The sequence below is a fragment of the Periplaneta americana genome, chromosome 12, assembly GCF_040183065.1.
Source record: "Periplaneta americana isolate PAMFEO1 chromosome 12, P.americana_PAMFEO1_priV1, whole genome shotgun sequence".
NCBI lineage: Eukaryota > Metazoa > Arthropoda > Insecta > Blattodea > Blattidae > Periplaneta > Periplaneta americana.
The window spans coordinates 169067984-169094041 of NC_091128.1; the positions used below are offsets into that span (position 1 = coordinate 169067984).

At 35.9% G+C, this 26058-nt stretch overlaps 1 protein-coding gene and 1 non-coding gene across 3 annotated transcripts in view; one reads left to right on the top strand and one right to left on the bottom strand.

Moving 5' to 3' along the window:
* Positions 1 to 26058, bottom strand: part of LOC138711163 (uncharacterized) — a 1508851-nt gene that overhangs the window by 888760 nt on the left and 594033 nt on the right. The gene's annotated exons all lie outside the window — the stretch shown is intronic.
* Positions 9527 to 9601, top strand: TRNAT-CGU (transfer RNA threonine (anticodon CGU)). Its single transcript has one exon. It is a non-coding gene; the product is annotated as a tRNA-Thr (tRNA).

Consider the following 26058-nt stretch of genomic DNA (forward strand, 5'->3'; position numbering starts at 1 on the left):
TAAGGGAAGCTGAACATATTACTGAAGCTATTTACCTCGTTTCAGAGAAAACGTCATCTTGATCACAGATCACAATTCGCACGGAACTTCCTATGACACGTAAATCGTCTGCAGACTTACCTGAAAGAGAAAGAATACAACTATAATAATAATAACAACAATAATAATAATAATAGTAATAATAATAATAATAATAATATCGGCCAGAAATTTGACTCTGAGAAGGACTTCCCATAAAAAATCAAAGAACACAAATTTACTAAGCATGTCACATTGTGTTAAGTTCCAAACAGTTCAATAAAACCAACTTCTCTTTAATTGTGAGTTATCCAGTTAAGTCTGTATCAAGTTCAACTTTCACAAGAGGAGTAGTAATATTAGTAGTAATGGCAGTAGCAGTAGTAGTAGTAGTAATACAGTATTTATACTAGCGATCTTACTAATAAAAACTCTTATACAGACGATGAAAGAGTAATGCAACGGAGAAAAATTCTCTCCGGCGCCGGGATTTGAACCCGGGTTTTCAGCTCTACGTGCTGATGCTTTATCCACTAAGCACACCGGATATCCATCCCGGCGTCGGACAGAATCGTCTCAGTTTAAGTTCCAACTCTTGGGTTCTCTCTAGTGACCGCCCTCTGCACTACGTCATAGATGTCTATGAACGTAGGACTGAAGTCCATGTGCTGAGGTGCACTCGATATGAGTGACTAGTTGGCCGGGATCCGACGGAATAAGCGCCGTCTTAAATCATGAAGTGATTTACGCATATCATATAATATTATTTTAATGTACCGAAGTACATATGATATTTCCATGCAGATATTCTGCGTCGTCATACGATGAAAGAGTAATGGAAAGGAGAAAAATTCTCTCCGGCGCAGGGATTTGAACCCGGGTTTTCAGCTCTACGTTCTGATACTATATCCACTAAGCCACACCGGATACAACTCCGACGCCGGTTAGAATCGTCTCAGATTAAGCTCCAACTCTTGGGTTCCCTCTAGTGGCCGCCCTCTGCACTACGTCATAGATGTCTATGAACGCAGGACCGAAGTCCACACATGTGCTGAGGTGCACTTTTCTCGAGATAATGGTACAAAAACAACAAAGAGGATAGATTATTTTAATGTACCGAAGTACATATGATATTTCCATGCAGATATTCTGCGTCATCATACGATGAAAGAGTAATGGACCGGAGTAAAGTGCACCTCAGCACATGTGTGGACTTCGGTCCTGCGTTCATAGACATCTATGACGTAGTGCAGAGGGCGGCCACTAGAGGGAACCCAAGAGTTGGAGCTTAATCTGAGACGATTCTAACCGGCGTCGAAGTTGTATCCGGTGTGGCTTAGTGGATAAAGCATCAGCACGTAGAGCTAAAACCCGGGTTCAAATCCCGGCGCCGGAGAGAATTTTTCTCCGTTCCATTACTCTTTCACCGTATGATGACGCAGAATATCTGCATGGAAATATCATATGTACTTCGGTACATTACAATAATATATATCTTATAAAGACGTTTAACTGTCATACTTATACAGTTATTATAAGTCCGAAATATCTTTCGTTTTCTTACTTACCATCTCCCCGTTTATGTTCGTATTTTTATTCTACTTTTTTTATTTTAATTATTCTTCTGTAGTGTATGAATTATTTCACAGTTGCATTATGTTCCTCCATCACATTTAACCCATAGTTCCGGGATCGAAATGTACTGTAGGTACCCCTCTAGCGGGGGTTAGAATGCTTACAAAGAATTTTAGTTACACTTAATTGCCGACAGGGGGCAGAGCAACAAGTGGTAAGCTCATCGTCTCAAATGCCACCTAGTATGCAATACTGCTTCATAACTTCGTAATAAATTATTGTTTATACATTTCTCATAATTTCATTGCTTGTCATTTACAATGATAATACAGTATACTGCAGTAGATGAGAACAGTACTAAGTTTGACAACTTCACGTGAAATCCGTAAAACACGCCAACTTCTGGAATCTCTCTCTTTCTTTCTTCTCTCTCCCTCGCTCCCCGTCATTCAGTCACCAATCACCACGTAAATATCTGAGAGGGTGTGTGTGGGCATCGCGACCAATAGAAGAACCACTCTCCAGTATTACCAGCTTTGCCAACCGTGGCCGAATTCGGCTAAACGTAGCTTAATTTTTAGTCATGTAGCTTGTAGCAGAATGGGTTGATTGGGTTGAGCAACGCTTTACCAAACCTATAGAAGTGTGTTGATGCTTAGGCCTATGTATTGATTTTTCGGTTTGTAAGAAATAATAATGATTATTATAAATATTAACATTAATAACCCCATTAATAATTTTTTATTTTTTTTTTATTTTAGTAGGTTATTTTACGACGCTTTATCAACATCTAGGTTATTTAGCGTCTGAATGAGATGAAGGCGATAATTCCGGTGAAATGAGTCCGGGGTCCAACACCGAAAGTTACCCAGCATTTGCTCATATTGGGTTGAGGGAAAACCTCGGAAAAAACCTCAACCAGGTAACCTGCCCCGACCGGGAATCGAACCCGGGCCACCTGGTTTCGCGGCCAGACTCGCTGACCGTTACTCCACAGGTGTGGACACCGCATTAATAATAATAATAATAATAATAATAATAATAATAATAATAATAATAATAATAATAATAATTGTATTCGTAGCTCTTTCGAATTATTTTTATTAAATTAGTATAATGGGCAATGAAACAATCGTTAAACGCAGCACACTGAACAACACATACGCAAATTCTTCAAGTTTTGAGCGTAGCTCAATTTCAGTCTTTGTAGCTGAATTTCGGGATGTTTGTAGCCGAATCGCTCGTGTTCAGGTTGGCAACGCTGAGTATTACCACAATAACGGATTCTTCATTTTTGCCTCGACTGTCGGCTAGGAAGGTTCCATTATGCTAGCATTGCAGGCAACTATTCAACCTTTTAATGCTTTTGTTAGCAGGTTTGACAAACTGTGAGTGGACCTGCAAGTACATAGTGCATAGTGCTCTCTCCCTTCCCCCCGTGCTTTCTCACTCGCTCCTCCCAAAGACAGCCAGCGCTCACGTAGTAACTCGGTCAGGGTTTAAGTTCGATTTGTCAATCTATAACACATTCTACGTTGTGCAGTCTCGCCCAATTGTGCAATTAAAAATTATTTGGGCGAAATTTTGTCACTACCATTTTCGTCTCCATCTTCAGCCAGGATTCGCATGCAGTAATCCGTGAGTGCGAATTTCGGAACACCCTGTATAAATAAGAAAGCTCTATGAAGTATCGCATTGCATTCAACTCTTTTTCCTTTATATTTAATCACTGGCAGGTATTACAACAAACAGTTAATTTTAAATCCGATTTCAACTTATAAGTCCGCAAATGCAGTCCGAAGCTCGTTGTGTTCTGAGTTATATGTTTGAACACCTTTCTATACAAAGTGATGGCATCGTAAATGCACAGAATCGATTCATTATGGCGCCTGTTATCGCAACCATAGGACATAAAACTCACACTGTAAATATATTCATACGTCGTTTTGTGAATAGTTTATTCCTCGCAGCCTAACGAAATGTCCACACACAACCGACAGAAAAGAGGAAAGGGAAAGTCACTTCCTAGATTCATCACAGCGTAGCTTTTCGTTGCAATGTTCTTTGGGTTGAGGGTGAAATCTGTATAAAGCTGCCACATGGCGTTCTCTGAAGACTGACCGTTAATACGGATTGCTACTAAAGGAATCGGCTAGTGTAAACCACAAAAAAGACAGACCTATTAGTTATAGCTGCTTCTATACTATTACATTTTTGTCACATTCACCGCTTCACATATACTGTACAAGTTTTATTGTCAAATAACTTACAACTAACTTACAATATTTTAAAAATCTTTATGCTCGACCATGCCGAAATGTAGTAATTATACACCTGGTAGCAGCCCTTTACTGGACCTCATTAACCCAGATAAGACTGACGTCCTACATATAGGACACCGGACGTTTAACACAAATATGTTAATAACAATGACTATGACAGACTAAATATAAGAAAAAAAATTGGAGGCAATTTATAAGACATAAGGATTATGGTATCATGATTGCCGACTATGAAAATCTTACACAGCAATGTTAAAAAAATAAAACGTCCGGTTCCTATATATAAGACGTCAGTCTTATCTGGGTTAAAGTATACCTATTCATTAAAGTTCAGGTGTTCCACCAATCAGAAAATACCATTGTAGCAATATGAAAGCGCAAGTATCGATTATTCTCGGATATGCAATCGAAAGACAACTAGCGCGAGATTGGACAATATTAAACTCAGCCGAAAAAAAAAAAAAAAAACACACAAATTAACATCAAAGCACCGTCATCTTCCAGCCTTTCACAAAGCACATTCCCGCAAATTCATTTCACCAATTGTCGGAAAAAATCAATATGGTCGAGCATAAAAAGTAGTATGAAACTTGACTATAATGGTAATTAAGACGCTCGTATGAAAATTATGAAACTCGCTTGCGCTCGTTTCATAAGCAATCATACTTGCGACTTAATTACTACCATTATAGGCTCGTTGTATAATGTACTATTAAATGTACTGAAAAAGTAAATATGGAAATACTATAATCAATCAGAGATTTGGGAATTCTTTGAAAAAATTGACCAATGGGATTCGAAAATGAAGAGTCCACTGCAAGAATGATGGATGTCACTTTCTTGTCGAAAATGAACCAAGACTGTCAATGCATAGTTTAAGACATATAGAATGTACATACAGAGTTATATGGCATTAACACTGATAGTCATTGTCCAGTAATGATCGGAAAATCACAGTTAAGCTTTGAGCGCTAAGCATTTCAAACTTTCAATTGCTTCTCCTGCAAAATGTATTCCAAATGACATCCATCATTCTTGCAGTGGACTCTTCAAATATTATGACTCCAAGAACTACAGAACAAATGGCGTCCTGGCCAACAAAAGTTGTTTGCCAGTTAATTAAATTATATGAATTAAACTCAAGCCTGTATGCCATGGGTTCTGTGGAATACACAATAAAATGAAAAATAATGCATATGAGGAAATTCCAAGACAAGTATCTCGAGTAACAAAGCATGTAATTTTAAATGAAGAAGATTCTAACCTATAACCTTACTTACTTACTTACTGGCTTTTAAGGAACCCGGAGGTTCATTGCCGCCCTCACATAAGCCCGCCATTGGTCCCTATCCTGAGCAAGATTAATCTAGTCTCTATCATCATAACCCACCTCTCTCAAATCCATTTTAATATTATCTTCCCATCTACGTCTCAGCCTCCCCAAAGGTATTTTTCCCTCCGGCCTCCCAACTAACTAACTAACTAACTACTGTGCTCCAACCACGAGAAAGTCTCTGCCGGATGAGACGAAACGGGGTAATGCTGTGAATGAATGTTGATGTCATAAGATGTCATAAGGTCACACACGTGGGTCCTCATATCTCTACTGGCTCACTCTCACAGCACAAACAATAGCATTGATACACACATGTTTATACTACCCTAGTTACAAAATTAGATCACTGTTAATCTCCTGGTCTTTTAATCTCTCCATACAGGAAATAACAAATGCAGGAGAGCGAATGGTTTTTAAACTGGCGTTATAACGATAATATTATCTATCTACTTCGCTCCAATAGATGACGCAATAGTAAGCACATTCCTTTCACGGTTGATCTCCTGGTTGGAGAACAGTAACTAACTAACTAACTAACTAACTAACTAACTAACTAACTAACTAACTAACTAACTAACTAACTAACTAACTAACTAACCTATAACCTACCATGAGAAATCTAGGAATATATTTTGATAACGAATTACGTTGGAATTACCAGTAAAGCACACTTACAAAAAAAAATCTGCTCGTCTATTCACCAGTTAAGCCGGTTCAAGCATTTCTTTCCCCGCCACTGAGACAAACATCAGTTCAAACTCTCGTAATGCCACACTTTGACTATTGTGACGTGTTGTTCACTCACTTAAGCACCGAACGATCATATTTCACCATTTTTCGAATCTTTATCTTGGCTCCGACTCAAACGATCGCTATTATTTGAGCCACAGCGCAGGTCTAATGTAAGATAAAAACGAAAAGAGAACTCATGCATTATCCCTTAGAGCAGTAGGTTGGGATTGGAGCAGTAGGTTGGGATCCGTACAGACAAAACCAAATCGATTCAATAGAAAAGGTCCAACGCAAGGCAGCAATATATGTCAAAATGGGGAAGGGACATAGTGAGGATATAGTAAAAGACTTAGAGTGGGAACCTCTCAAATCAAGACGACGAAAAACCAGACTTACCGCATTGTTTAAGGCACAAATGGGACACAAAGCATGGACCGATATCAATGCTACATTAGCAACACCATCAGACATAGGAACGGCTGATCATATTAGGAAGTTTAAATGTAGAAAACAAAGAACGGACGTGGCAAAATTTTCCTTTGTTAACCGCACAATAATAGACTGGAACAGCTTACCTGCGGCAATCTTTCAGGGTGGTCCTCTTAAAATCAATACATTTAAGGAAAGGTTGAGAAGATTAGACTGAAAATGTAATTGGAGGTGCAGTGTAATTATTTAAGTTGTGTCATGTAACTAATTGAGTTGATATATAATTAATTAAGTTGATATGTAATTAATTAAGATGATATGTAATTTAGTTGATATGTAAATAAATTAGGGTGATATGTAATTAATTAAGATGATATGTAATTAAGTTGGTATGTAATTAATTAAGGTGATATGTAATTATTTAAACTGGTAATAGTTGGGTGAAATAAAAGTACTTATAAGTTAGATTTACTTTTGCTTATCGTAGGCTTTATTATAGAATAGTTTTTATTTAGCCTATAGTCCTAGGTTTATTGCATCTAATATTTATAGGCTTACGTTTATTTTATTTTATTTCATTTACGTTTATTTTAATTCATTTCTGTAATTGTAATTATTGTATATTATATATCACTGCCACAGGGTGTATACTCAATTGTAGTGTTAATAAATAAATACATACATACATACATATACATACATACATACATACATACATATACATACATACATAGATACATACATACATACATACATACATACATACATACATACATACATACATACATACATACATACATACATACATACATACATACATACATACATACATACATACATACATACATACAGATCAAATCTCTCTACTATATTTTTGTCAGAAATATTGTTTCACTGCTGCACAAGCCACTTCTGCAGTATAACATTAGCTATAACAGGGAGGGATAACTGATGACAGGGATGCCAATATGCGCCACTTTATTGAAACAAGGAGTGGGACCAATAACTTGTAAGAGTGGGGCAGGGAACTGACTTGTGAAGTGCGTGAGGGGAGAGCTGCTGTAATTCACTCAAATTTAAGCCGGTTCATACCACTAACAACTTCTTTCGAAACCACTTTACACTATGTCCACCCTTCTGTTTAGCCACGATATACATACCCCTGTTGAATTTCACCCCAAAGACTGTTTTGAGATATTTCAGACCTCACATTACACGTCCGTCACGAGGTGGGAGTTTCGCAAGGTGGGGTCAGTAAGACGCCTCATTTCCAACTAAGTAGGACCAAGGGCGACGGGTAGACCTATGTGTATCCAAACGGCAGTAATGATAATAATAATAATAATAATAATAATAATAATAATAATAATAATAATAATAATAATAATAATAAAGTGCTTAGAAAAATATTTGGGGCTAAGAGGAATGAAGTTACAGGAGAATGGAGAAAGTTCCACAACAGAGAACTGCACGCATTGTATTCTTCACCTGACATAATTAGGAACATTAAATCCAGACGTTTGAGATGGGCAGGGCATGTAGCACGTATGGGCGAATCGAGAAATGCATATAGAGTGTTAGTTGGGAGGCCGGAGGGAAAAAGACCTTTAGGGAGGCCGAGACGTAGATGGGAAGATAATATTAAAATGGATTTGAGGGAGGTGGGATATGATGATAGAGACTGGATTAATCTTGCTCAGGATAGGGACCAATAATAAAATAATAATAATAATAATAATAATAATAATAAAATAATAATAATAGTAATAATAAAATAACAATAATAGTAATAAAATAACAATAATAATAATAAAATAACAACAATAATAATAAAATAACAATAATAATAATAATAAAAAGTTATAGTAATAATAATATTAAACAGTTATAATAATAATAATAATAATAATAATAATAATAATAATAATAATAATAATAATAATAATAATAAAGTGCTCAGGAAAATATTTGGGGCTAAGAGGAATGAAGTTACAGGAGAATGGAGAAAGTTACACAACACAGAACTGCACGCATTGTATTCTTCACCTGACATAATTAGGAACATTAAATCCAGTCGTTTGAGATGGGCTGGGCATGTAGCAGGTATGGACGAATCCAGAAATGTATATAGATTGTTAGTTGAGAGGCCGGAGGGAAAAAGACCTTTGGGGATGCCGAGACGTCGATGGGAAGATAATACTAAAATGGATTTGAGGGAGGTGGGATATGATGATAGAGACTGGATTAATCTTGCTCAGTATAGGGACCAATGGCGGGCTTATGTGAGGGCGGCAATGAACCTCCGGGTTCCTTAAAAGCCAGTAAGTAAGTAAGTAAGTAATAATAATAATAATAATAATAATAACAATAAAGTTACAATAATACATTAATAATAAGAATACAATAATTTCATTCATAGTCTTCATAGAGCAGGTCTTTCACTGCAAACCCAGCATTCTTCAATCTTTCCTATTTTCTGCCTTCCTCTTAGTTTCCGCATATGACCCATATATCTTATCATCTGAAATGCAGGTATATTATGCTATACTTCGGGTTTCTACACATACATTTTATTTAATCATATATGAAGTGTAGTATAGTATACTATACCCTCAGAACTCAGGAAGTTATGGTATCCTAATTACATTATCCTACCGCTATTCAGATATTAGCCTATACACAACCGTAGGGACTTTCTCAAATCCCCTATAACATTTTAATTCTGTTATTGAAAGACGCTGTATTAACTTTAAGGTTTTTATTTTGGCCAGGTGACTTCGAGGTTTAGCCAGGGATTATCATACAGTTGGAGAAGAAAAAAAAAATATAGGCCTCTATACATACAGGGTGATTCACGAGGACTTACTGCCTGTCACGAAGCTTATTTCCGAAAACATTCTGAGCAAAAGATGTCATATAAACACGATGTGTCCTAATCTCAATATTTTTAGAATTACACTAATTTGAAGTTGTAAGTAGAATACCTTTTTTCTTTAGCTTTAAGGATAAAATAATGTTACAAATAGAGAATGAACTATTCAGAAGTATCATGCTCTAATTGGCTAGTGTTCTGAATTTACTTAAGATTTTTTTTTTTTTAATCCTACAGAATATATCTGTTATGGTAACAATTAATATTAGAGGAGAAAAATTCGCCGGCGTAGCTCAATGGTGAGAGCGCTTGGTACGTAGAACCAAGAACCCGGGTTCGATCCCCGGCGCCGAAGCGAATTTTTCTCCCCTAATATTAATTGTTACCATAACAGATATATTCTGTAGGTTCAAAAAAATAATAATCTTAAGTAAATTCTTCTAGGAACAGTGCATATTTCTGTACAGATTACTGTGCATATTACTGTGTAATCCCGGCCACCAAGTCACTCAACTGAGTGCGCGCCTTGTATAATGGTAGTTGACTTAATAAAATGTCAACATACATGTCCAACTTGGAGTCAGGCCACAAAGGGAAAAACGCTGGAGGAGGGGAGTTCGATCCGGTGCTGTAAATTGGACTTCGGCATAATTCAATGGTGAGAGCGATTGGTACGTAGAACCAAGGACCCGGGTTCGATCCCCCGCGCCGGAACGAATTTTTCTCCTCCAATATTAATTTGTGTTCTGAAGCTAAAAATGTGCTGTTAATTGCTTTGTACAGATTTTGTTTTTCAGTTTTTATAAAAAAAAAATCACAATATTCTTACGCACTTATCACAAAAATTGTTACAAATCATACGACTTTAGAAACTTGATTCTTTACAGTTTAATTATGTATCCTACTTCACAGTCTTGAAGAATTTACAAGAGTGACGTGATTTTTAACAATTGTTGTGATAAATACGTAAGAAAAATGTAATTTTGTAGTTACAAATCGAAAAAAAAAAAAAACTGTCCGAAGTAACAATGGAATTCACAACACATTTTTAGCTTCAGCATACTAGCTAATTAAAGAAATGATACTCCTGAATAGTTCAATCATTATCTGTAATATTCTTTTACCCTTAAAACTAAAAAATAATGGTATTTTACAAACAACTTCAAATCAGTGTAACTCTGAAAATAATCAGATCTGGATACATGTTTATATGACACTTTATGTAGAGAATGTCTTCGGAAATAAGTTCCGTAAGTGACGGTAAATCCTCGTGAATCACTCTGTATATATAATGCCATAGCAGAAATCGAACTCATACCGAGCCCCATCTTCTCTCTCAATCAATCACGATGTGATCTGGCTTTCGTTAGAAGGGAAGGCACTATTTGATATCTAAGAGGCTACCGAAGCTGTGGAAGCTGGCCCACCCGTCAGTAGGCCTAATGAGTGCGGATGCAATGAATCCGCTTCGTGGGCTACGAGACAAGTGCAACTTAATTAAACGGTTTCAGTTATTTAAATGAGACTTAAAATTAATTCATATTTCAAACTGGAGCTCTGCAGCAGAGCCCTCACGCATAGTGTTGCCACGATATGAAGAAAACGGCTCGCATTTCAATCATGCTACTTTGTGCGATTATAACAAAAAACTTTCTCTCTCTCATTTGACAGTCACAGAGTCATGTATATGGATAACATTTCATTTGTTATTATTATTATTATTATTATTATTATTATTATTATTATTATTATTATTATTATTAGGAGATGCACTATCACCTTCACTTTTTAACTTTGCTCTAGAATATGCCATTAGCAAAGATCAGGATAACAGACAGAGTTTGGATTGAAGGGTTACATCATCTGTTTGTCTATGCAGATGACGTGAATATGTTAGGAGAAAATCCACAAACGATTAGGGAAAACACGAAATTTTACTTGAAGCAAATAAAGCGATAGGTTTGGAAGTAAATTCCCAAAAGACAAATTATATGATTATGTCTCGTGACCAGAATATTATATGAAATGGATATATAAAAATTGAAGATTTATCCTTCGAAGAGCTTGGAGCAACAGTAGCAAATATAAATGACACTGGGGAGAAATTAACCGCAGAATAAATATGGGAAATGCCTGTTATTATTCAGTTGTGAAACTTTTGTCATCTAGTCTGCTGACAAAAAATCTGAAAGTTAGAATTTATAAAACAGTTATATTACCGGTTGTTCTGTTCTGTATGGTTGGACACTTGGACTCTCACTTTGAGAGAGGGACAGAGATTAAGGGTGTTTGAGAATAAGGTTCTTAGGAAAATATTTGAGCCTAAGAGGAATGAAGTTCCAGGAGAATTGAGAAAGTTACACAACACAGAACTGCACGCATTGTATTCTTCACCTGACATAATTAGGAACATTAAATCCAGACGTTTGAGATGGGCAGGGCATGTAGCACGTATGGACGAATCCAGAAATGCATATAGTGTGTTAGTTGGGAGGCTGGAGGGGAAAAAGACCTTTGGGGAGGCCGAGACATAGATGGGAGAATAATATTAAAATGGATTTGAGGGAGGTTGGGTGTGATGATAGAGACTGCATTCATATTGCACAGGATAGGGACCGATGGCGGGCTTATGTGAGGGCGGCAATGAACCTTCGGGTTCCTTAAAAGCCATTTGTAAGTAAGTATTATTAGTCTATTGTACTACATTAGAATGAAACAGTCACAATAGTACGACCACATAAAACGGATGGAAGAGCAACAACTATAGAGAAGCATCTTGGAATTGATACTACAAGAAAAGCGCGACGGAGGAAGGCCAAAAACAACTTGGAGGATGGTATAAGGCGCGTTCTTCTAGAACTAAAATCTGGAGGACGGTTAGTGGAACACGAGAGAAGAATGGAGATGGGTTATTATCGCAAGATGTGATTAACATTGAAGCAACGCACGCACGCACACATATTTATATATAGAATTCATTCACTCATTCATTCATTCATTCATTCATTCATTCATTCATTCATTCTGCCCAACAGCATCTTAATGCTGTTTATCATTTGATATCTTCTTCTGACACGAATTGTTCTCCCGTTCACATTCGTTACATTCACCCTTCAGTAGGCAGTTCCTCCTCAGCCAGTGAGCCAGCCAATTTCTTTTTCTCTTCCTGATCAGTTTCAGCATTATTATTTTTTCGCCCACTCTTTCCAACATAGCTTCTTTTCTTATTAGATTTCAAATGCACATTGGCCTCCCTGCGTTAGTCGGCCATATCTTTTGGAATGTTTCTTAATATTCACTATTTCATGACAATGTTTCAAGTTCCTTCACTTATTTTCAATAATATTATGTAGGAAATTTAGAAAATGCGCTGGTTAACACTTTTTAAGAGTTAAATTTCTATCACTAAACTTTCCATAAAAATTATTCCATCCGAGAACGTTACAAAATTATAAATCCAAATATTAAAATGGTATAAAACGCTAAATTCTATTTTAAAGCATAAACATTTTTAATTTTAAGTTGTTAAAAATCTATAATTTCTAATTAGCCTATTGGATTAAACGACATTTCGCTACGAAGGACGAAAAAAAAATTCATACATTCCCATTTATCATATATCAAATGCTTTAAATTCTGACCTGTGGTTGAAATATGTAACATGTGTGTTCATGAGTTGACTTCATCTCTCTAATTCTAAACCAGACTTTCACGTATTTGTTTAGTTATAGTTTTTGTTAAATGGATATTACAGCTGAAAACCACAACCACTTCAATTAAGAATACTTTTCCGCCGCTTGTTTCTTGTTTCACAAAATGCCCGCTCCATCACTTTTTATTATTATTATTATTACTAGTGGCTTGTGCAGCAAATACTGCTGCAAACTAAGTTCATTAGACGTTCAAATAAAAATTTTTCAGATTTATTTTCAATGAAGAATAATTGTCTTTTTGATAGTTATTTGCTTCCATATCCATAATAATGAAACATACTCCCTCTTAATGGATTTTTTTTTAGCCAAATACTTTTTCTTGAACCTATCCAACTTCAGTTTCTGAGTTTCAACGCGAAAACGCAAGTATCAATGTCAGGACGATAGCAGTAGCTACTTCAGGTCATTGTGGATTGTAGGCAAAAGTTAAAAAAATGTCAGGTTTGCTAAGCTTTCGAACAATAGCATTTTCGTATAGCTGCTGCATGTAGAACTTGAAATGTAGAGCGTAAAATCATTTTATCCTACTAAGAGATCTTGCTGAATTGATCTGGAGAATACAAAATTTTCTAGGCCTCTTATTTTATCAGTAAGTAATACCTTTTGATCTTTCCTTAGGAACTGTAATTTTTGCGCTCTCTCGAGCCAATACTGAAGACAATGACACATATCAATATCTACACTACACCGCCATTAAGTATATGAAAAAAACCCAACCCCACTGGGTTAATAAGTATAAAAATATTTTATTTTTAATAGCAATATTATTATCTTACTTAAGTTTTGTAGTTATATATAGCAGACACTCAGTAAATTATAGAAATGAAGATCTAAATTAAGATAGTCTCTACATTTACTTACATAACCACAAAACATTTCACTTTCATGTCATCAATATAGCATCAATATTATGTACAATTAATTAAAAAATAGATGCATCAGGATATTAACTATAATAATATTTAATTTCTAATGGTAATAATGTCATCAAACCACCTCAAGTTTCGTAGATTTGAATATCCAATACACAGCTGTACTCAGAAAATTATACACTGCAGAATCAGATTTTAATAACAAATTGAATTGACCTCTAAATATGTCGGCAATCCTGCAGGTCATGGCCTTCGTGTAATAGCCTATTGTTTATTGTAGTGTGTGTTTTGTTCTGAAATTCAATTAAGTCGGCCGTGATTGAATAAAATTAGTTCTCAAAACTGACAACAGATGGATTTTGGAAAATAGGAAAATTATGTAGGAAAATTGACATCTCACTGAAAACTACTACTTTTCCGAAAAACTTTGGATGCCAGGCATGAAAATGAGGGTTCACTCATTAAAATCCGTTCAGCCGTTTTCCCGTAATTTCCATTACCAGTTCAAATTCTATATATATAGATTAACATAGCTCTGGGCTGTAAAAATAATAGTGATACAGAACGAATGACATTTCTAGGGTCACAGCCACCAAGACTGTGTTGCTAACCAAGCGGTTTCAGAATTATGTGTGCAGCGCCTAAAACTGGTGTTCTCTGTAATGCATTCATGCCTGGGGCTACAAAATTAAAAGAAAAATTAATATGTTCAAGGATCATTTCTATAACATTTCCCACTGCACCGAAGAGAGCTAATGTTGGGGTACTCTGTATGTTAAACATGGCTGCATTTCTATTTTATAACCTTTCATTTCAGTACTTTTTCAGTTTCTTTCTTCGATATACAGGGACATCATTTTATTTTTACTTCAATTTTTATTGTACCTGAGTTTTTGAATGTACTTCACTCCCACCCCTTCTACTAATGAAGTTCAACCGTCCTCCACACAGATCCAAGACCGCATATACAGTCATAGTAAACAGTACGTTCCTCAAATATGTTCGCGTTTTCCAGTGACGAAAGAGCTTTCAATATTGAATCATTTTCGCACAGGTATTGTCGTCCATTTGCCTACGTCGCATCCCGGTTTCCCACACCTGTTTATATTCGCCTCTCCGTAAAGGCTGGTGGCTGGGCTGTCTTAGCTCTTTTCTGAGAACATTAATTTTTGTTAGGAATTGGACGTCTACGTAATATTATATCCATACAACTGCTTAAAATAACTTAAATAAAAAGATCTCGTTAAGTAATTAATTGTCACGTGATTTCCCCTCTTTCTACGACCCTGCGACAAAAAACACTTGGACGGACAGTAGATAGCATGTCTGAGTAATTTTATCTTTTCGGATCGGGCAGAAGTGAAGATTGAATTTACAATACGTAAGGTAATCTTTTATACAGTAGGTACAGAATTATTTCAACATGGGTTACTAGTACGAAGAACGAAACTGGTAATTGGGATTAGGTACAATAGTCTATAGTGCGAGAATATGCACATCAGAACTGAAGCCTGTATCGAAATGAACGGCCACCATTTTCAAAAATGTGTTTAAATATCCATATTATGATTATTTTTTAATTCAACCTCATTCTCTCTTCTGTATTTTTTTAATTGGGTTATTTTACGACGCTGTATCAACATCTCAGGTTATTTAGCATCTGAATGAAATGAAGGTGATAATGCCAGTGAAATGAGTCCGGGGTCCAACCCGGGCCACCTGGTTTCGCGGCCAGACGCGCTGACCGTTACTCCACAGACGTGGACTCTATATTGTACGCTAATGTGCTGTAGACAGTATAATATACACTGCTTAGTGAATACGTTCACATGGACAGCTCAGTTCGTGAGTAAAAACATACTGTATTGTATTTTGATTAAACAAAAACCTAATGGAAATGATCAAACTCAAAAGCGTGATATTTCCTAGTTTACGTAAATGGATGAACTACTTTTCTTCCCTCCTATACCTAGTATAGTGATTTGTTTGTATATTACACTAGTATCATCGAACTCCAGTCGTGGAAGGGGGTAGCAAACGGTGTTTTCGGTTCTCAACAAGGTTAATATTAGAAATGTTACTAAAAATAAAATGATGTCCCTGTATTTCTCTCAGTGATGTTCAAGTCTTAGCATTTTTATCTCTGAAAATTATGTACTAAAGTATTTGACTGTATAAATCATAAAATGCTGCTAGACAAATTAAATTATTATGAAATTAAAGGCGTTGCACACCAATGGTTTCACTCATATCTCATAGATAGGAAACAGAATGTCGAAATCAATACAATTATGAAATCTACCTCGACATGGGGAACTATTAATAATGGAATTCCTCAAGGATCAATATTAGGTCCCCTACTTTCTCTAGTGTTAATATATGATCTCCCATCCCCACTAATAAAATATGTAGGTCATCCCATATTACTTGCAGATGACACAAGTATAGTAATTACAGCCAATAACTTCAACACATTCCAATCTTCAACAGACGAAATTCTCTTCAAAATATGTGATTGGTTCTCAGTCAATAAATTAGTATTAAACTGTAACAAAACTAACATAATTCAAGCCACCGGCGTGGCTTACGTAGCCTCAATAGAGCGTACTTGCATCATACCACGGCTTCAGAACAACAAGGTGCATGTCTTATCAACACGATTTGTACAGCTATCGAATTCCAGTTACGAAGGACGGTTAACAGCATTGTCTTGGGGCCATTAAATGCTATCAGTTTTGCCATTATCAAACTTTTATTCTCTATAAAAGTATATCTAGTATCATTACCTCCGCTGCTAAAAATAGAGACCGCGAAAATAACTTTCATTTTCTACAGAAAGACATCTGGATAATGCTAGCATTTCAATGCTCTGCTACTCTAGTACAGCCATTCCAGTTGCCACGGATGTTACATTTTCACTATTTTCAAACTCTATAATTATATTGAAAGTGAAATGACTTTCGTCAAATTTTATTATTAGAAACAATTTAGAAGATCAGTATAATTTTACAGAAAAAAAAGATGTTTGAATAAAATGTATTATTATTGCAGAAAATAAAGAAAAGGTTTCGTCACGGATGTTACAAGATTTCTGAACTCACTTCACACCTTATTAACAAAAAGTGTAAAACTCAGGTCTCTGCCTCAAGCAAAAAGAGATTCATTCTCATAGTATTCACACAGTCTACTATATACAGTCGCGAAGCTTGAGGTGTTTTTTTGCAAATCTCGTGATAAAGCACTCCAAGCGGTTAGCAACTAGAAACAATAGACTGTCCATGGTCGACTTTGGACTGTGTCGTATTTCTATCGAGTGCTAGATCGTTGCGTATTTCATATTGATGCTTGTGAAATGTTCGTTATTGGTTGCAATGAAAATGTTAATGGCTAAAATATAATAATTGGAATAATAAAATGGGACAAGGAGGAGACGTTTGTAGTGCTATAAATTGTAGCAGCAGTAAGAGAAAGAGGCCAGAGTTATCCTTTTTCCGACTTCCGAAAGATTCAGAAAGGTTCCTGGGTTTCCACAAGAATGCTGTGCAGAAACAAAACTCTTAATTTTGAAGTTCTTTGTGACTGTTAGAATACATTATATCCTTAAATTTCACAATGAAATGTTTCAGTCTAACCGAAAGGACATTAGATACCGGTTAAAGTTCTGTCACTTAGGCTCCTAAATCTCCAGAGAAATAAAGGTTAGGTCTACTTTTTTTCAGAGGATATATTTTTAATTGTAGCTATTAATTTTGTTATAATTTTTACGTGTTATTTTACTAAAGACATAGAAAAATTAAGTTTGTTTTGATTAAATTTATTGAGCACGTTTTATTTTCAATTCTGGTGGGATTATTATTGCTTAGGCCCACTTTTTTTTCCGAAGGATATGTTTTTAATTATAGCTGTTAATTTTGTTGTTATTTTTATTTATTGCTTTACTAGAGACGTAGAAAAAGTCTGTTACAATAAAATTTATTGATCACGTTTTATTTCCAATTCTGGTGTGATTATTATTGCTTAACCTCATCCCACTTTGTTAACTACGTAAGCCTACACTACAAGTACCGGTACACGTAAGTTACTCCATTAATTCATATTTCCATTATTATTATTGTAAAGGGAAATGCAAATTAATATTTATTGGTTTCATAGTTAATTATCGCTATAATCTTGAATGAGTGAAGCTATTATAGTAAATTTCAGTTCGTTTTGTACAAACAAAAATTATATTAACTTATTTCTTGCAGGTATCTTCGAGTTTATGGTGGAATTTAATATACTTCATTAAAATAATAAATTAACTTCATGCATTTAATATTTCAATACTGGAAGGAAGGTGTTAATTTTTCCAAAAGAACACAACAACGAAAGTGTAACATATTTTGTCGTCTGCTAGGAGAGAGATCTGCGATGATGAGGAGATAGTAGCGATCCTAGTGGTGGCCAACTACCCATGTTTGCATTTTTACTACATATTGAGCTTCGCGACTGTATATAGTAGACTGTGGTATTCATGTGAAAGCTATGCAAATCTCGTGGCATTCAATTAGTTCACAAAAACATAACCAGTAAATATTTTATAACTGTTTCGCCCATGTTACTGATGTTACAGATGAGTTAATGTCCTTCATTTTTCCAGTTTCAAAACAACTGTGTCATTTCTAAGTCAAAATATTCACTTGAACTGGAACATTGCTTATTGTTATTAACCCAGATTATTTAAAATAAATAGCAGAAAGAATATAGTACAGAGTAAAAAGTTCCTTGATCCTGAAGCTCTGGAATTAACAGTGCAGACTCTCAAAAATTTAACAAAATCTCTTTGAAAAACAAACATTAACAGCTGATCTCTCTATGGGTAAGTGCTGCAAACTTTAGCGAAACAGAAGTACCCATTACCTAGCCAAGACTAAATAGATTCAATGCCCATAAAGCTTGTAAAATATTTTCCTTTTAAAAATAAAATATTGGAATATTTAAATTTAGAGCCTCATCTACGTAAGTCTTACACTAATAACCAGGCTTCGAGACTTTGGACCCGATACAATAAGTTTACTGTGCATGCACTATAGGTTGTTGACTCGCTGCAGGTACATAGAGATGTGTTGAGGTAACAACGTTGCTATTTAGAGTACGGTAGTATGGGGAAACACACATAATGTACATTCTGTAAGTAAATATACATTACACAATGATAATGTCAAAGGATGTGAAAAGCATTTATTCTCCTGTCTTTTATAAGCATTTGTGTTTAATTATACACAGTGTTAATGGTGGAAATAAACATGTAGCAATTTTAATTTTTTCATTTATCCTATTGGTCGTCTTTAGGAAGTGCAGTTACAGTACAGAAATGCAATGTACCTACTACAAGATACATTTTCAGTGTCTCAAACGTAAATCTTTTTCGGTTATCTGCCAAAGTTTGTACTGTAGAAAGCTGCGCTCTACGCCGCATGACGTGATAAGAGCAAAACGAAAAAACCTAACATCATTGCAGTCTCTAAGAGACAGTCCTTTATTCTCGGGTGACTCTGTGTCCACTAATTTGCTGTTTATGTTACACAATGTTCCATATCCGTTATTTTTACATAAAATTGATTTCCACTTCTATTTTACACGTTCAGTAACCGGTGTACTTGATGTCTCATTAATTCTCTGCATCATTTTCTAAATTAATGAGGGCTTCCGGCATCTCTTGCTCTGACTTTTCTAACCGTGTAATAGTTTCAGACACAGTTTGTATGAAAACCAAATTATTCGTCAGAACCTTCAAATCTAGAGTGTTTTCCTTTGCATATTTGTTGGCATTCATTCTACAGTACCCCCACCCACTGTATGATTTACCCCTATACTGTTATTGCAAGTTATCTTGAAACTTCTGAGCGGGGACAGAGGGGCAGAGGGAAGGAAGCGCGTAACGCGGGTGGAGCCAATTGAATTGTTTGCGCATGCTCCGCAGCATAATCTCTTGTCAAGAAACATAGTACTATTTCCTTCACTGCGTACCAGTAGTGTTACCATGGAGCAGCAACCACAGGGTATTAATTATGGTGAAATCACACCACCGCGGAGAAAAAGTAACGCTGTTATCCACAGCCGAGAAAGAGAAATTATCGCAAGTATAATAAAATTAAGCGTTGCGAGGAGGAAAAATTAAACAAATATTTGCTGGAACCTCTTGCTAAGGAATATGAGAGAGCGGCTAAATACTCTGACAAAAGTATTAGTTTCGTGAAGAGAATTAAAAATAATATTGAATTACAACCGAATGAACCTCTCACACTACTGCGGGAAAGAATAGGTATGTAATGTTTAGAAATTATTGCTATAATAGTTATGTACAATAGTATGTGTATTGAGAGCGACATAATGAATTACTGTTGTAAGTTATTATTTTCTTATAGTTCTACTAAACATATTATTTCATTCCAGAATTAGACTTGTGTAAAGTTGAAGTGGACGACTTCGATCAACATGTTATTCGGGATACAATGGAAGAATTCTATCGTGTTCAGAAAGTAGTACCTACGATTAAGAAGATAATTCCGAATGGATGATGCCATTGGCGAAATAATTAATTTTGGAACAAGCGATGATGGCAGCAATGATAGGGATATGGATTGTGTATAATTGTAAATTAATGTAAATTCAAATAATAAGCCTGTAAAATATTGTTATAAGAATATGTACATATTAGCTGAAGGTGTAAGTCATGCAGGCCTATATAATGTATAGAAGTAGCTGTAGTAACTCCTCCATTGCCGGTCCTCAACCCGGATGAGAGAGGAGTGTACACACGATTATATTTAAATACTTACTCATTACAGGTTAATTAAAGCTTGCTACGAAACTATGTTCTCCTCTCAAAACCGGAGTACCGAGAGAAGATGATGTCTGTATTGAACCAAGTTCTTTTACAGTAGAGAGCCGTAAGGTAAGAGAACCAACGTTTTTTGAAAAGAGTCACGTTACCCGAGGGAGGGGCATCCTTGCCGTGCCGTTACGTTGATGAGTACATGCCGTACCGAGCAGTTCCAAAGACAGACTTAGGGGATGTAAGGTTCAAGATAACTTGCAATGACAGTACTCAGTACGCCGTTATGCGGATTTCCCACTGAACTGCTCTATCGGGTCCGAAGTCTCGAAGCCTGCTAATACACAAATATTTCTGAAAAAAATTGTTTTCGTTGGAATCCCCAGTTTTCATGGGAGTCACCATTTTCTGGGAGTCTTTTTCCCATCCTTATAGATTTTTTATCATTGCCTTTCTTTATGCCCATATTCTACGTTTTTTTATTGTATATTCTTATTTCTATCTTCATTTATCCTTATAACCACTCCTCTCTTTTTCTTCTTTCTGTCAGTTTCCACCTTTCGCCTTCATTAACACTACTCTATTTCACCTTTTCCTTCCTTTCTCCTTTATTTACTCAGATTCATTCTCGTTTTCAAATATTTCTTTACCTTAACGCGAAACGTTTATAGGCCTGATATTCACGAAATCTGGTCACACTTTCTGTTAATACAGTGACGTCATTAATAATTACAGTAGGCCTTGGATGACAATAATGATGTTTTTAAAACAAAGGAGTTTCGAATCCAGCCAACCGTGATAAGAAATAAAGGAGGAACAAATGATTGTGATATCAAAATGAATTCATTATTATTCGTAAATACATGGGGATGATTAATAAAGTCGGAGAGTATAGGCCTAAAGACAGGAATATTTAATTTAATATACAGTGAAACCTCTCATTTACGGATATTGAAGGGACATAACAATCTGTCCGCATCTGGGAGGTGTCCTTTATTGGGAGGGAGGCTCCCCAATCTAACAGTAAATTTATAATATGCATTATGTATCCCTTCACGCTTTAAGTGAAATGTACGTGTATTACTGCAGTTTAATTCTAAATACAGTCTACTGTACTACAGTAAATTCTTTGCAACTTTGAACTACAATAGATAAGACCGAAAATGGAAAATAAGTACTGTGCCATGCAATTTTATTCTAGTTCTACAGTTATGCAGTACTGTAATTTACAGTTTTCAACTTAACCTTTACGTTCAGGTGCCATGTCTCTCGAAACAGAACAACTGATTGCAGTGAAGAGAATAATCCTACTAACCCTATCATGTATCGAATAATTTCACGATCGCGGAAACCTTGGACCCATCAGACAGGTTAAATTTTATGACTTTGTTTATCCATCCGCTTCCAGCTAACAAGGGGTAGCCGGCTGGGCTAGTGGTAGCCTACGAGACCCTTATTGTCTTCTTTCATGTTAAGGAATTTCTGTACAGTTATCAAAACTAAATTTTCCATTTTTGTAACACATTAGGTCTTGAAAACCAAGTTCTGTCCGCAGTCAGGAGGTAAAGCACGCTTTAGGACTGTGAAACAGCTGTCCGTGTCCGTGTCTGAGAGTGTCCGTAAACGAGAGTTAAATTTATCATTATTTCTATATTATTTCAGTTGGGACATAAAAATCTGTCCGTATTTGAGGAGTGTCCGTATCTTGGGGTTGTCCGTAACGAGAGGTTTCACTGTAGTCTAATTCTAAAGTAATCTGTGGTATTAATTTATAAACGTGCTTGGGCTGATTACCTGGTTGGAATTTTCCCGAGGTTGTCCCAACCGGCCTCCTCTCGATATCACAAATTCCATCAACGCTAAATAACCGAGTAGTTGATACAACGTCGTTAAACAACCAACTAAAAAAAATACAAACGAATCAAGTTTCCTGTACAACTCATTGGCGTCATACACATGTGTAAATCATTTCGACTATCAATCGCATTGTTGTCTCGAGACTAGGCCTCATGGAATGAGGAAGTCATTAGCGAGAAGGCTCCTCCTTGTTGAATTTTAAATGCGGCCAGTATAAAGTCAGAATTAGTTAATTTAACGTATTCTATTTCTGAAGTACAGTACTTTAACTGCGGTATTAATTTCCAAGTGAATCTAATTCTCTGTAATGACATTATTATTAATTACAATTTCAAACAACTCATTGGCGTCATATTGATGTGCGAATCGTTTCGACTATCAATTGCATTGTTGTCTGGAGACTAGGCCTCATGGAATAAGGAAGCAATTACAATCAGGAGGGTGAAACTAAACTGAGAAAGGAGTTTCCGGTAGCAAGACTGTGCAGGCAGTTGTTTTGTTGCCCGATCACCATAAGCGCTAAACGTTTCAATGGAATTTTCTGATTGGAGGCTAGTGGGAAACACCGTTGTATGCGAGATATATCTCGTAGGCAACAGAAAGCCACAACTTATAGGTAACTAAGTATGGACACTTCGCGTCGGTACCTTTGATGTAGCCGGACTGATTTCAATGACCTTCAAGCCAGCTAGAGCGTGAGTTTCTGCTTTCTCCCTAGAGTTAGCGCTGACATCACATCAGCTAGCAGTCGACACAGCGGAAATATAACACATATAATTAATACATCTAGGTACATTATGTACTCAAATAAAATAAATTGGACCGATGAAATAATAAATCCGTCATTAACTGTAATGTCTAGACTCTACAGTTCCTTTATAATGAGAGTTGAGACGTTGACCCCAACAACAATTAAAATATGTAATGATTTGATAGCACTGAAAATGGAAAAACAAAACTCTTATGAGAAGTAAAACCATATACCTATATTATATTATATATAAATATTAAACTAATTTGACACATAATTTTATAATGTATTATATTATTTTATAATATAATTTATTATACCTGAAATATAAAAAATTATTATTACTACTAGTTTGTCACTGAGAAATAAGGAAAGGCTGTTAACTTGAATTTATTTGAAGAAAAGCGTTACGGGAGTATGCAATAAGGTAGGCGATGTTTGGATCCTGTGTCTCAACTCTATACTCAATTATTATCTTAGCGTATGCTCGGTTACACTAACCTCTAGCGCTTGAAAGTGGAACTAAACGCCGGCGCACAGAGAAACAAAACACAGGAAAATTCGCTCAGTGTCCATTCTTTATAATCCCTATTCGCTGGCCACACAGAACAAAATAGCCGCCATTTTTTTAGACGACAGCCTGATGACCGTTTTATGGGTCTTTGTCTGTTGATATTATTTAATTAAGAAAATAAGTAAAAAATTTCTTCGGAACAACTAATATTTTATTTATACTTCTTCTGTTGACATTTTTACTTAATATCTTAATCAAATAACATAAACATACAAAAAAAATACAATTCATCTTTAACAATCTTTATAATTTGATCAACAAAACCACCGAACGATATGCGCTCAAATTTTCAAAAGTTAAGCTTCTCAACCCGACCACCAGGAGCGCACCATTTGGTCTCTGCTTCCCTGTCGTAACATGCGCCGTGCACTTCTATTAGTTTGACGTTCTGTGATTACAGCAGTTTTTACGTTACCAGACCGTAATGTAGAACGCCAGATCACATATAGATCGCTCATTCATATGTTAAAATCGGTTGCACTTTGAAGAGAACCGCCAGGACCGCCACCCGCCCGCCGTAAACGAACACGACGAGATGGCAGTATAGTCGCTAATGCAATTAAAATGGGAGTTATGACGTGACTCCTTATGTAACAACTAGATGGCAGCATAGTAAACCTGACAAAAGTTGTTACCGTCAAAGCCTATAACGCAGAGCTATCTGGGTATATATGATCTAGGGTAGAACAACATGCGAGAATGGTAATTAACTAAACGAACGACAGCGAGTTTAGTTATCCATGTGAGCATGATAAGTTCTTATAACGATCGTGTTTTGTGCAACGTTTTATGGTATTTTGAATCGCATATCTTAAGAGGAAATCAATTTAATAATTATATTTCGCATGTTGTTGGAACAGAAATGATTGAGAATTTGTAGATAAATAACAACTGAGAAACGTCTTAATCAGTTATTATGATAGGGAAAAGGTCATAATCGGTTACTATGGTAGAAAAATAAAACAAAAGACGTATTTACTACAAATGGTTTTCTCTGAGATTAATTTGTAGAAATGGACTGTATTGAAATTCCTAACGTAATATTGGTAGAAGCAGAACAAGCAAGTCAAAGAGCTATACCAGGAAAATCGCGAGATCGATATTATAAGGCGCTGTCACTATTTAATGAATGGCGAAAAACGAAGGCGGTGAGTGAGATATTAAATGAAACGGTTGTGTAGTGCGTTAAGTCTTACTTTACTCACATAAATGCACATCTGTTAAACAATCTTTAGTATTCAAAATACCATAAAGTAAATTAACAAGAAGGCTCCATCTTGCCAAACTTTATGCGGGGAGCACAAAAACAAAAATGAAAATAAATATCAGAATTTTATTTCAAATCCCAACCATGCTCAAAATAACAATCACGAACAGTATAACGTTGCATAGGGCTACGATGAATACCCTGTCACTTCATTTTAATTAATTCGTTTTTTGTTTTCCTTTTCTTTCCTCTTCAAATGTTCTGTTTCATTTCTTCAACTCTGTCTTCCCTTCAATAGTTTTCTTCTTTCTGTTTTATTCTTTATTTCCCTTCCTTCCTTTTTTCATTACCCAATTTTCTGTCATTTCTTCCATTCCTCTCTTTATTTTCTACTGTGTCTTGTTCTTATTTCTTTCTACTGTACATTTCCTTTCTCTCGTCAAAACTTTCTCTTCCATTCCTTGTATAACTATATTGTTACTTTATTCCACAAAGTCTTACAATTGAGACCAATGTTTTACCCATTTCATAACACAACTACCTGCTAGAGAGTTACTGTTTCTGCATTACCATATTCTGCAGTGGAGCAGACATCAATTCAATACATGAACAGGGGCCAAGCGGCCAGCCATGGACCAATCTTCTCCCTGCCCCAAAATGGTTTCGGTCAGCTTGGCGAAATGCAGTGTAGTAGATCTATAGAGGGGCATTTTGAATGTGTGTACGTATGTATGAGAGGGAGGGAGGGAGAGAGAGAGGGACGGAGAGAGAGCGCTAATATCGTGTTCCAATTTTCAAACCTCGAAACCGATATAGGAGCTGTTGGGTTGGTGGAAGCAGGAGGGTTAATAGTTTCCGAACAAGTGGCTATAGTAGTTGTACTCCCTGCACAATAACAGTATCGATGTATCGATTGCAGTTAGTTCACTCTTCATTCACTCAAGCAACACGTGTATGACACGGCGCCAGCCCTTGAATCGCTCTTCGCTTCTCTGTAATTATAATACAAAGACAAACACGTCT